We start from the raw sequence: 13,197 nt of genomic DNA, 5'->3' as shown, positions 1-13,197 counted from the left end.
AATAAGATTTTCGTCATATAAAAACCGTCATATAAAACCTCTGAACACTTTTTTATTATTTTTATTTTCCACACCATTTAAAGTTACATTAAAAATGGTGGATGTTTTTTTCCTTTTTCCTATAAAGTTACTGTTTTGGAAATACAAGCTTGTACAACATTGACGTTTTATTCCAAGTAATTCTGGGCCATTTATATTAACCTATTCATCATGAAATGTTCACATAATGTAAAGGCCAGCTGTCGCTTTCAAATGGTATAAAAATAAATAAGAGATATGAAAAATGAAGCTGCTATGACAGCAACAATATACAGCGCAGTAAACATGGCGTATTTTTAAACCAAAAAAAGGCAAAAATCTGCTTCTTTTCCTAAGGGAAGTAAACAAGGGTTCCTGTGGAGGACAACTGTGCGAATATTCATATAAAAGCAAACAACCAAAGACAGGTAACACACGCAGGGAGAGAGAAAGAGGGAGTGGGGGCGACTGAAGACAAACGAGGCTGTATTGTATTCCCTTGGGGTTGCAGAAAACTCTTCTGTAGCGGAGCTCTCAAAGGAAACTCCTGAATTAAAAACCCAATCAGTATTCATTTATTCAGCACTGTAACTGCATGGCTGTGTGCGTGTGCCCCGTTGCAGTCCTTTACTGGGATTATTTCAATGATGTATTCTCAGTGTGGGGACAGCATTACGCGCTGTTTGACTTACAAACTGAAAATATGTCAACTTTAAATGCAACTGACCTCTACATGCTCCGCCCACAAATGTGTTCTACAGTAGCAACTGCTGCTAGGCTGGACAAGCTTCACAGAACATTAACTAATATTCCATTCAGCCTAATGAGAAACTGCAGCGCTCTTGTCTAGAGAAATATGTTCAGAGCGTGTTATTATTTCAGACAATATTTATTTTGTACAGTTGTATGCAAACGTTCATAGTAGGCACACCTGGTAAAATTAATGTTATATTTGATTTTAAAAGTGAAACTAAGTAAAAACATCCTCTACAGAAAACAAACTACTGTGTATTTTAATGGACAATTACTGTTTACTTGCTCAATTTAACATATTTAACAAAAAAAACGTAAAATGTGCAAAAGTTATGACACATTTTGTATTGTTTTTTTTTCCAATATGTTAAACTCAGTAAATAAATCGAAACTGTGCACTAAAATTTACAACACAAATGTCATATTTAAGTTTGTCCTTGGTAGATGTGTTAATATACTCTCACTTAGAAAATCAACAAATTTCTTCCTCAGTTTAGTCATGGCCATTAGCTAGGGCTCCCCCTATCAGACGATGGTACTAAGCTGGGAAGGTGAAGGCTAGCATGTGCTTCTTCCAAGACGTGGGCGACCACATCTTTTAAAACGCAACATCATTGATCAGCTCAAGACTCAACACACTTGGAGGAGAACACTAACTGAGCATTCTGATACATTGCGATGCACAGGAAGGACTGTCCCATCCACCCAGACAGAGGCCTACTGACTCCCAGCCACAGACACCAGGGACTGAACGTGTGACCCTTCTGATGATAGTTAAAGCTTAGACGGTTACACCCCTCAGAAGCCCACTCAGTTGCATTGTATGTTAACAAAGTGTGCACATGCTGACTCTGTTCATTTGAATGGAAAGGTGAGGTGTAACTAAATGAGGTTACAGCTATTTAGTTTGTGTTGTATGTATTATGTTTTATAAACTCCCTATGCTTCTCAAAAAGCACCTCCATACTTTCTTCTTATCGGCCGTCATTGCTTCTTAACACCCGCTATAGCCTCCCAGAGTGCCTTGCTACAGGTCCTCTGTTCCGTTCCATATGGAATCAAGAACATCTCTGCACAGCTGCTCAGAAGTGGGTCAAATGTCGATCAAGTTCCTCGGAGAACGCTCCTCATTACACTTTAAACTGAACCAGCTTCTGCTGAAATAAGCCGGCTGCTGTGCTATGCTAGGTGTAGTATTAGTATTTGTCATGTTTACAGTCTAGTTGACAGCAGTGCAAACGAGAACATCCTCTCAGGAGTGTGAAGGAGAAACAGCTCAATAATTGTATCGGCCCAGCTTTTGATGTTTGGAGCTTTGATAGAAGCTCTTTTGTCTTGTTTTCTTACACTGATCTTGGCTCAGGGTCTGACAAACCTACTACAGTTTGTGAGTAAAAGAAAAACTGGTCTTAGATCAAATAGCATTCGATTCGGCTGTTGGGGGTGAAAGCTTAAGCTTCACTGTGTAACCAGTGATACGCACAATATTCTTTTACAACAACCAACCTCAACCTCATCCTCAAGTCTAGCAGGCAGAGAGCTTATTATTGTTAATTAATATTGTCATAGGATGTAATCAGTTGGTTTTTATCTAACACAGTAATTTGAATATTTGTGATCTGCCACAAGTATTTGTCTGGTGTTCTCAAACTCAATTGCTGGACAGTTGTTGATCAAATTTAGAATTCTAATAATTGTTAACAATTTTGATCTCATATCAGCAGATGATTTTGGTGCAAACTAAAATTTATGGCATGTCACCTTTTATTTAGCATTTGAGGCAGTTAAAAATTACTATGTTAACTTGAGTCTATGAGTTTGAGTCTATGAGTTTGAGTCTATGAGTTTGAGTCTATGAGTTTGCACCTTGCATTAATATGCGTTTCATGTCTGGATTATATGTAGATATACTTTGGCTGGATTCCAGTTACATTTTTCACTAAAACGTGTCCCCAGTGTGACCAGATGATGTCTGATTTTAATTTACTCTTACAAATGAACAACCTCAGCTTGGATGCCTTTAGCAGCCCAGAGTGCAGGAAAGCACTAGTTTTGGGGATAACTTTATCTTTGCAGATCCTCTATCTTGCTTTTCCTTTTTCATCCGATCACATGCTAGTCAGTACTCGACAGACACAATTCTGCTTATGTATAGTTCCGCGTGAAAAAAATTAGAGACCACCTTTAATTCATTTCATTTCTAGTCAAAATGGCCATTAAGTACAAGTTGCTATTTTTTCATAAGCTAATCCACTTGCATAATGAAGGGTTAGGTCAAAGAAAAATGAGTTCACTTTCATCTTTGAGAGAGAGGAGAAAATCAAGCTCCACTCTTGATTCAGATCTGAAAACATCCACAGGTGTTTCTGTCCATCCTTCCACTGTGAGGAGAAATCAAGAAGCCCTCACTGATAAAAGAAAATACCCTGTAAAAAATCAAGCAAAGAAGCTGCTGGTGTTCTCAGAACAATGGACTGACCACCCCAGAGTCCAGACCTCAACATCAATGAATGTGTTTGGGGTTACTTATCATGAGAAGAAGAATGTCTAAGACTGAACTTAGGAGGTGTGGAAAAGCATTAGTGCAGATTCTCTGAAAAGAATGGAAGCTGTAATACAGGTGAAGGGTGGATACTTTAAATACCTTAAATACAGACAAATATGATATTTCAGTCAGCTGTTGAGCCTTCTGTGTAATTTTCTGTCAAACATATAGGTTCCCTGTTTTTTTCTAATGCTGAACTTGTATTTAATGCCTGTCTTGACAGGATAATAAATGAAGAGTCCTGAGTGTGTTTACACCTGGCTTTTCATGTGGTCAAGGGAAATCCGATCACCGAAAACACATGTTGATGTAAGCCTCTAAATGTCACGGACACCAAAATGCCCACACGCACTTTCTTGTGACCACCGCTGTGGGCTTATATCCTTTATATCCTTTTTATCCTTTTTTTTATCCGTTTTCTCGTTTTCTCTTGAGTTAGCAGTGAAAACCGTGAAGCTGACTAAATGACTGGTCTTTGCCATTTAGTCTGAATGGAAAGGTTGTGCTTGAAAGTGTAAACCCTGAAGGTCCTGGGCTTAGGGGTTTTGGGCCAAATTGTGCTGACCTTTTTGAAGCAAAGAGAAGGGACTGTAACTGTGGAACAAGGGCAGTGTGACTTCAGGCGCTTGAACTTCCTGCTATTTACCGTGTGACTTCCTTCCTCTGATGGCCATCAGAATACACTGGGGAAAAAACAAAGGCTGAGCTTCTGAGACAGTGAGACAGTGAGTCACATGCGCTTGACTTCTTTCTTTTTTTTTTTCGGTAGAATAAGCAAAAATTTTCTATTATAATTTTATGCAGTATTAAAAACAATGAGCACAGTGTAACGGTAATGTAGGTGTGGAATTTTATAGAATGAAGAGTGAGACAGAAGTGAAGGAATGTATGTGCTGAGAAAATGTCTTTTCCTTTCAGCAGTGGGCAGAGTAAGGACGTCATGACGATGCCAAGACAGCCTACGTCTGTGGTTTCCAATTCCTGACCAATGACATTCTTGCGTTTCTCCTGTTCTAACACTCCTGGTTCACTAATCAGAGCATTGTCAGGCCCTTAATCAGGATGTTAGCATAGACATAATTTACACTGGGGACGTTGGGGACATGTCCCTACCAGTGGCAAACCATGACTTTTATTCAAGCTAGGCCTTCATTTCAAGTCATAAATGTCAAAGCCTCTACAATAGTGCTAATTTCTGCTAGCGCCCATATGGGATATCTTATAGTATGTTAGCACTAAAGCTAATGCTGGTTGCACATGAATGTTTTCTGACCGTTCTAGATTTTCTGCAGCTTCTAAAAGATGTTTTATATGTTTTATTTAAAACTGCACTTTTACAGTGACTCAGTAAAGAGTCCTGGCCTTTTCCATTTCTAACAACTGACTGAAACCTGACTAGTGGCTATACTGCAGTCAGTGATATATTGAGGACTTCCAGAAGGCCTAGAGTAGCATTTTTTCTCCCGAAAGTAGTCCCACTCATTGTAAATTAAACCATGATTGGTTGATTCCAAAGTCAACACCTAATTATGTCAGTAGTTAATCACATTAGGCCTTCAGCTCAGCTCCTGAAGTCCAAACCAATGGGACAGCTCACTTCATCTACCTCCATACCACACGAAAAAAGTCTTGATTGGACAGTTTTCTATTGGGCATTTCAATAATTTAACCCTTAATTTTCAACCAAAACTTAACAATGAAACAAGAGTAGTACTACAGCAACTGCAGAGTGTAAATACTACAAAATGCGATGATTCCATTAAATACAAATTAAGCTAAAAATTCAATTTCTGACATGTTTCCTTAATTCCCAGAAATCATTAAGCATTCTCTAAAGGCCTAGAATTCCCTGAGGATTCTCCACTGGTTTTCTGGCATGCCTAATTTTGTCCCCAACACTTCTTAACAGTGTATGATGACAATATGATTTTTTCAAATAAATAATGGTTGCTGTGTACTGAGGCGCTTCATGTGGAATAAGTTCTTATTTTATGTTTAGAAACAACATGATTGTCTTATATATTAAGTTTGTAAGAGCTAGCTGAACCATAAAAATATCTTCTTCTTTTTTTTTTGCTTGGGCCTCATCCTTGTTCCCAGCACTTCTCAAAACAAAGTTACTTCAGAGTTAATTATAGCAAGGAAAACACAAAAATGTACAGTGAATGGGACTGATATTGAGAACCACTGAACTAATCAGTCATGATATTTAGAGCCTGTTTACAACTTGCATTAACGTGTGTTTCATGTCTGGATCGTAACTGGATTCAATTTACACTTTTTACTAAAATGCGTCCCCAGTTTAGATGAGATCTGATTGTCCTTTTCCCACGTAAAAAAGCACAGTAACACATACATCATTTTCATTTCAATTGTGTTTACTCCACCCCCTTTACTATAAAAGTGGATAAACTTTGGACGGGACACTTTCGTCGGACTGGTGCGCATGAACTCCAGCCTCACGTATCCTCCATCTTTCGCTTCATTGTTTATTCTCTCACCTGCTAGTCAGCGTTCGGCAGACGAATTTCCACTCACAATGCATCTTGGGGGTGTTTACACCTGGCCTGTCACGCAGTCAAATGAAATCTGAACATGATCCGATCACCAAAAACGCATGTTAATACAAGGTGTAAACAGGCCCTTAGTACTGGTATTCTGTAATGTAGTGCTTTTGGGATATTGATGATGTGTCAAAAATGATTGATCAGAGAGAGAGTTTTTAAAAGAGTAAAGAAATCTTATTTCGGTGCCTGTGTTGATTTGTCAAGAGAAAAAAAAACACCCTTTCTAATACAAAACAAGTACGGTAGGTACATTAAAGCCAACTGCTAATAACAGCCAATACCAGCGACCCATGGATTTAAAGTATCAGTGAAAATACTGTTGATAATACCACATTCTCCCAGTGATGGAGCAAAACCTTGAACAGCTGCACCATTGGGAGTTAAATAACTATGTGACTGTTATGAAGGCTGAACTGTTGAATCTGAACACAGAACACTATCATGGTTAAAATAACAAAAACATGTCAAATATATCCAAACCTAGCATTTAATTTGAGAATAACCTAACAAAAAAACTTTTATTTTGAAAAAAATGTAATGAAAAATAAGAGGTAATTAACAGAAACCAAAAGTGCAAAGAGTTCCTGCTGTTTGAGTTGAAGAAACTTGACCTCTGAGAATTGAGTCATATCTCAAAATTCACAGTTCATTATCAGTAAACTGGGTCAGCCCCTACTCTATATACGCTACAGAGCAAAAAGGCTCCCAGTAGCCTGAAACTCAGGACACACTCCATCAAAAACAGACACCAATAAACGAAGAAAGTGTTCTTTGTTCTTGTTCATATATTTTGCCCTTTCATTTCTGCTTTTGAATTAACATTATAACGCAGACAATGCTTCAGAGGGGACAGTTGCCTGGAAAGAGAGCTAAGAATTAGATGGATTAGAGGACTAATATAATTTAAACAGCTTGCTAAATAATAGTAAATATTAAAAGTTGTAAAATTATGAAATCATGCTTTCCAAAAGTCATCTGAATTCCAGTATGTGAAATGTAAATAAAAACAGAAAGCAGTGATTTGTAAATCCACCTTTACCTGTATTTAATCAAAACCAGTACAAAGACAAGATATTTAATGTTTTATCTTATCAACTTTGCTGCCTTTTGTAAACATAAGCTAATTCTGAAACTAATGCCTGTAACACATTCCAAAAAAGTTGGGACAGGAGCAATTTAAGACTAGGAACATTATTAAAGAGGTGATAGAGTCACGCCCGGGTATAAAAGGAGCATCTAGGAAAGGCCTCATCCTTATGAGCAAGGATGGGTCAAGGCTCACCACTTAGCCAAAAAAATAGTCCAACTGTTTAAGAACAATGTTCCTCAACAACTTTTTGCAAGGATTTTAGTTATTTTACCCTCTACAGTGCACCCCATTCGTAAAAGATGCAGGAAATCTGGAAAAATCACGGTGCATAAAAAGCAAGGCTAAAAAGCACAACTGAATGCTCATAACCTTTGACCCTTCACATGGCAATGCATTAAAATCCCTAAAGCTTCTGTGATGGATATCACCACATGGACTCAGGAATACTCTGACAAACTGTTGTCAATAAACACTGTTCATCACTGAAGCCACATGTCAACAATGTCCAGAAACGCTGCTGACTTCTCTGGGCTCAGCTCATCTGAAATAGATTGATGCACAGAAGAAATGCATATTGTGGTCTGTGAATCAACCCTTCAGATTATTTATGGAAATAATAAACATCATGTTCTCTGGGCCAAAGAAGTATTTAGACAGTTACTAGTGTAAAATTAAAAAGCCGGGGTCTGTCATGGTATGGGGATGTAATAATGCCCTTGGCATGGATAACTTGCACATGTTTATAGGAACCATCAACTCTAAAAGATATATAGACATTTTTGTGCAACAAATGCTGTTATAGAGAGCAGGAGTCAGCAATCTTATCTGAAAAGTCGCTGCAGGCTTCCAATCCAATCAAGCATACCTGATTCCACTTGCTTAATCAGTTGTCTTCAACAACGGATTAGCTTTATGAGGTGTGCTCCAGCTTGATTGGAACGGAAACCTACAGCCATGCATGGGTATAAGATTGGTGACCCCTGGTACAGAACACAGGTCTAAGCTGCAGCAGACCGTGTTTGTGTTTCAGTGTTAATCAACCAAACGAGTGAAGGAAACAAACAACATTTTTAATCACTGTTTCTCATTGTCATTATAATTCAGATTATTTGTTAAATGGTAAGATTTTGACACTTCAGTGAAGATCTATTAATTTTTTTGTTTGTTTTGGCCAACATTTTTAGCCTTTTTTCTCTTTTGGCAGAAATTTCAGTGCATCCCTAATGATTAAAAAAATTAAACACTGCCAAAAAGGTTCTATGAAGAAAAGTCACAGACGAGCCACTTTTGGTTCCTTTTTTTGAATTGATTCCATTGGCACTTTTTCTGTTCTTGTTACAAGTCAGATGCTGTGAAACAAGCACGATATAAATACCGTGCATGCGCCAGACTGTTCACTTTTCATTTTCAAGTAATCGGTGTCCACAAACTGCATCAAAGCGCATCACTAGTTTGCACATTTCCTACACAGTGCCTCTTCAGTCAGAGTGTATCGGTAAGTCATGTGGCAGGAGCAGAGAGAGGAAGCCAGGGCAGTGCATTAGGGCTGCTCTGGAGTAGATTAAGAGTCATGTTTCAGGAACACTGTCCTGATGTGACTTGTCATCACAACAACAACAACTACCACCACGATTACAACCACGGAAAAAATGCTGATTGACCTGGTTTTCTTTCCCTGCCGCTCTCCCAGAAGATTAAGCATCTCCGTATTACGGGTTCTTGTTTACACGGACCACTCTGGCATTCTCTCTTTAACACATACGCATGCACACTTAGAGGTGATTACTTCCCCGAGGAGGCGTAAAGAATGTGAGGAATGCGTTTGGCCCCTCTTCGTCACATGATCCTAACTCATCTAAGCGACTGTTGGAGTTTGACAGAGGGTGCCGTTGTTCATAAAACCTGTTATGGAACTCTTTCTGATTATGTTGCTGCATTGCCAAAGCCTTACCCACCCTCAGCCATGTCATGCTCCTGAAGCTCCAGTAATATTCACTCTCAGTCAAAATGGCTCCCTCTTTGACATATAGTTCGCTATATAGGTCATCTGATCTGTCTACAGCCGCAGTCATGCTAGACCTTTGCAGTCTGCGTCACCTTGGGAAATGGCCGTGACCGAGGCTGGTCTGGATGATCCTCTGAAAAGTCCTCTATATGAGCGTCTAACTTGCTAACTATAAATAGAGAAGACACAAAAGTTCTAACCTCTCATCTGTATTTACCTTCTCAAAACAGTGACCTTCATGATCAATGATTTGACCAGCTACTGTGTCTGTTTGTTGATTAATCTAAAGCAAATACTGCTACAGTCTCATTAAAAAGGAGAGAAATGACAGGACCAGGACCAATGAAAAGACCAGGCCCCCCTCTCTTTGAATAAGGAGAGACCTAGAAACATGAAACTGAAGGCCAAACAACTGTTTGAAAAACATATTTGAAACGACTGGAAAAATCTGACAAAAGCCTCATAAATAGCTTATAGCATTTGGCTCAACAACAGGTTGTTCTGGCAACTGTACTTGCGAAGATCTCAAAAATGAGGGGGGCTTTCCCTGCTTATTGGTGGCTGATTGGTCTTTTTCTTGAAGGGCAGGACTTTTTCCCCTAAACAGACACCATGTTGTGTGTTACGAGCTTTACTATTCATATTTCAACCACTGACCGCTCTCCTCCTTTATAACATCTCCAGTTAAACTCAGAGTTGAGAAAAGCTTGCATAGGGGTGGGCAATGTAACAATATTGTCACAAAAAAAGGCCACACAAATGTGTGTCATTAGAGTATTAGAGCACAATTATTATATTTTATATTATATAACTTGATTTAGTGCAGCACAGTAGTAAATGTTGAACAAATTGTTGACCATTGTATAGTTTTGGATAGTATTTTTAAATGTGATATAACTGGTGCTTTTTTGTCTGTTCCAACTTAGCAAACCTCAGAAAAACCAAATATCGTGAGGCATATTGTGTATCGTAAAAATATCCTGAAGTATTGTGATGTTAAATTTATGCCATGTCGCCCACTTTATGAGTAGGAATTCTCAGTTGAGGGGCTTCTTTTTTGGGATATCCTGTTTTTTCCTAGTTAAATTGCGAGTTATGACCTTAGCTACTTATGGTTCTTGGAAAAATCTTATTTGGAAGTACATTAAACTTTCTTCACACGGACACATCTTCCATCACAAAGCTATTTAGAAAACTTAAAAGCGGTTCTGTGGCACTGCTCCAAAGAACTGTTTATTATTCAGACTGTACTGTGTTTTCTCTGTAACAGACCTCACTCAGCCAATGGAGGACTCAGTATGATGATGTCAAGCGGCTGTGTTGTCTGGTTATAATGAATGGATTAAAAAACACTGCCTTAGGGTGCAAATGGAATTTGGTCAGTGTCCTGTATTTTGACCTTTAGCGTTTTTGGGTTATGACTTTATGTGGTTATGTCTTTTTCCTTTTTCCTATTTATTTCACTTACAATACACATTTACATTACTTATGTTAGTTATATAATGTTAGTTATGTAATTAATAACATTTACATTTCACAGTACATGTTTGAATCTGCACTCCTGACTATTTCCCATTTGTTTCAATGGCAAAGAGAGGATTTTTTCTGCAAAAGAAGACACACAACATCGATGTTCCATCAAACTGAAATCAGTATAAAATATCATATTTTCTACTTACAAGCATGATACAGATTGAATGTGCACTTTCAGCAGGATCTCTCTGCTTGTTTGAGCTACAAGTGATAAACAGTTGATGTAAAATTCATGCCTTTGTTATTGCTGGCTGTAACTTTGACTTCTGAGGGTTACAGGAAGTCAGGGAGCACTTGGGATTCGGCTCAGCTCTATTTTGTACCTTGTAAGTGAGGCTTTGTTCAGATTTGGCTGTAAATTCTTAATGGCCTGTTTATTTGAATCGGAGATGTGTCTACTCTCTTCCATGGACGCAGAGTTTTAGCCTTTGTTTACTTGTCTGAGAACCTCCTTAAACCCATACATTAAAACTAACACAATTTTACTTCCTCCACTTGTCATCCAAAGCTCGGTCTAGAGATAGCATACATATAATATCACTCTTTCTTTTCTGATACTGATACTTCTTCTTTAAATAACAGCTCTAAAATGAGCTATTTTTTAACTGAAGCACTTCAGTAAAGCGACTCAAACTACTTAAACTACTCAGATTCATTCTTTTTTCCCTCTGCGATTACAGCCTGATACCAAAACCTGGTATCAGATCAATACCATCTGTAGCTCACTTTTTATCTACATGTCTGTCTTAAAAACATATATATCGCTGTTGTCGGGACAAAACTTAGTATCTCCATTTTTGTCATTTTTCACTTTTTGACATAATGTGAAAATGCCTGTTTGCCTTTATGCTGTGTGTAAATTTCATGAAGAATGGGCCGAAAGAAATGGTTCAAAATGACTTGGAAATACGTCTGGTTCCATTGACTTACATTAAAAGTAAAGAAGGTTTTTTCCTTCTCCTGTAAAGTTACCACTTTGGAGATACAAGGTTTTGTTCCAACAGCAATATGTTTATATTTGAACAGCGCCAAAACACCATTAAAACATAGCACATATATCACACTGCCTACTAAGGTATTGGCTTTGATACTGATGCACCACTTCCTGTCCTGATCATTAATGTTAATCTAGCCCTCAATCCTCAGTTTTACATCTTCATAGCCCATCATAATAGTTAAATAGCCTATAATAAAATTAGATATCTTACATAACTGCAGCATATTAAGCCACTGCGGAGAGTAAGTCCAGTCCACTGTGCAGGAGACAACTCTAGTTTGTCTTCAGGGGGCTTTATTGAGCTAATTTTGATTTAGGTACTCCTTTAACAGCCATATCAATGACAGGACTTGCTCCCTCTTCTGGTAGACAGAGGAATAACCTCTTAAATTTATCACCTATTAATTACACTAATAGTTCTGTAAGTACAACATATAAAACTGCTGATTTTATTGAGCTACTTGAGCATGTGATTGGCATAAAACCATTCTGGCCCTATTTATGTCTTATATCCAACAAAATAGCCAATACAGCGAGTAATTCCCAGAATTACGAATATTTAACTTCTTTACAAGCAGCTAATTTACTGTTTGGAAGGGAAAAAGCTCATTTGAAATCAAATTATCCTTGATGGTTTGAGTACACAGGGACACAAAAGTACTTAACAGGTAACAAGACTTATAATTTGATGAAGCAATGTCTATTTATCATCTTATAATTCAATATTTCTTTACCAGGACAGACAGTTTTCATTAAGATGGTAAAATGATTAGCAAGACATTGTTCTTACAACTAGGGACAAGACCTATTAGAGCTAATGGCTGATTAATGCTGAGTTAGATTTTAAATAGAGGGGGAAGCACCTATGCCCAGCCCTGCATTCACGTTGCATAATTTAGTTTGCACTAAAATACCTCACTAATTCAACCTTGACTGCATAACGCTTTCGTAATCTGTCAGAAAACTCAGAGAATATGAATTTAACTGCTAGAACTAACTGAAGTGGCTCTTCTGTTGTTTGGTACTGAATCTTAATGTTGACAGTGGGCTTTGGGATGACTTTTTGAGTCCGTTTTGAGACACATACTCAACTTCATTACATCACCTTAGCTGAGCTCTGCAAATGGAGAGAGTACAGCAGTCTCTCAAATAGATATCCAGCCCGTGATCTGAGACGTAGGTCACATCAGAAACTACTAAAATTCCCTACTGAAATGATCCGTCTGTCTGTGTGTAAAAACTGAAGAAAAACCACAAATTTTCTGTTAGCATGAACGACCTACCATATCCTACATTCCCTCTTGTTTTTCATCTTTTTCCTTGATCTTTGTGTGGCTTTTTGACCAAAACAGTCCTAATTCATTTATGCATCGACCACTTCCAACTTACCCCTTCGAATGAACCCCCTACATGGCCATGGGCCCGCTGGTGGGCCCAAAGTTTTATTACACACTTCTATAACATAAGAATAGCTACACTCGTTTGCACTGAAGTCCCTGTAGTTACTGAATAATAAGCCTTAGTATGTAACGAGTCTGAGATTTTAGGAGGTGAAACAGGCTGTTTTTCATACTGTGTCTTTAAGACTGATATACCTAAATGACCTCTGTTCTGATTGGTGTCTGAGGCTGAAACTGACCTTATAACTTCAGCTAGAGTGGGCAGAGCGAAACTGAAGTAGACTGAATA

General features: G+C 38.1%; 1 protein-coding gene across 1 annotated transcript in view; it reads right to left on the bottom strand.

Annotated features, from left to right (window-relative positions):
- Positions 1 to 13,197, bottom strand: part of cunh3orf70 (chromosome unknown C3orf70 homolog) — a 31,591-nt gene that overhangs the window by 16,842 nt on the left and 1,552 nt on the right. The window lies entirely within an intron of this gene.

The sequence above is a fragment of the Colossoma macropomum genome, unplaced genomic scaffold (assembly GCF_904425465.1).
Source record: "Colossoma macropomum unplaced genomic scaffold, Colossoma_macropomum, whole genome shotgun sequence".
NCBI lineage: Eukaryota > Metazoa > Chordata > Actinopteri > Characiformes > Serrasalmidae > Colossoma > Colossoma macropomum.
This window is presented reverse-complemented; position numbering and strand designations above follow the sequence as displayed.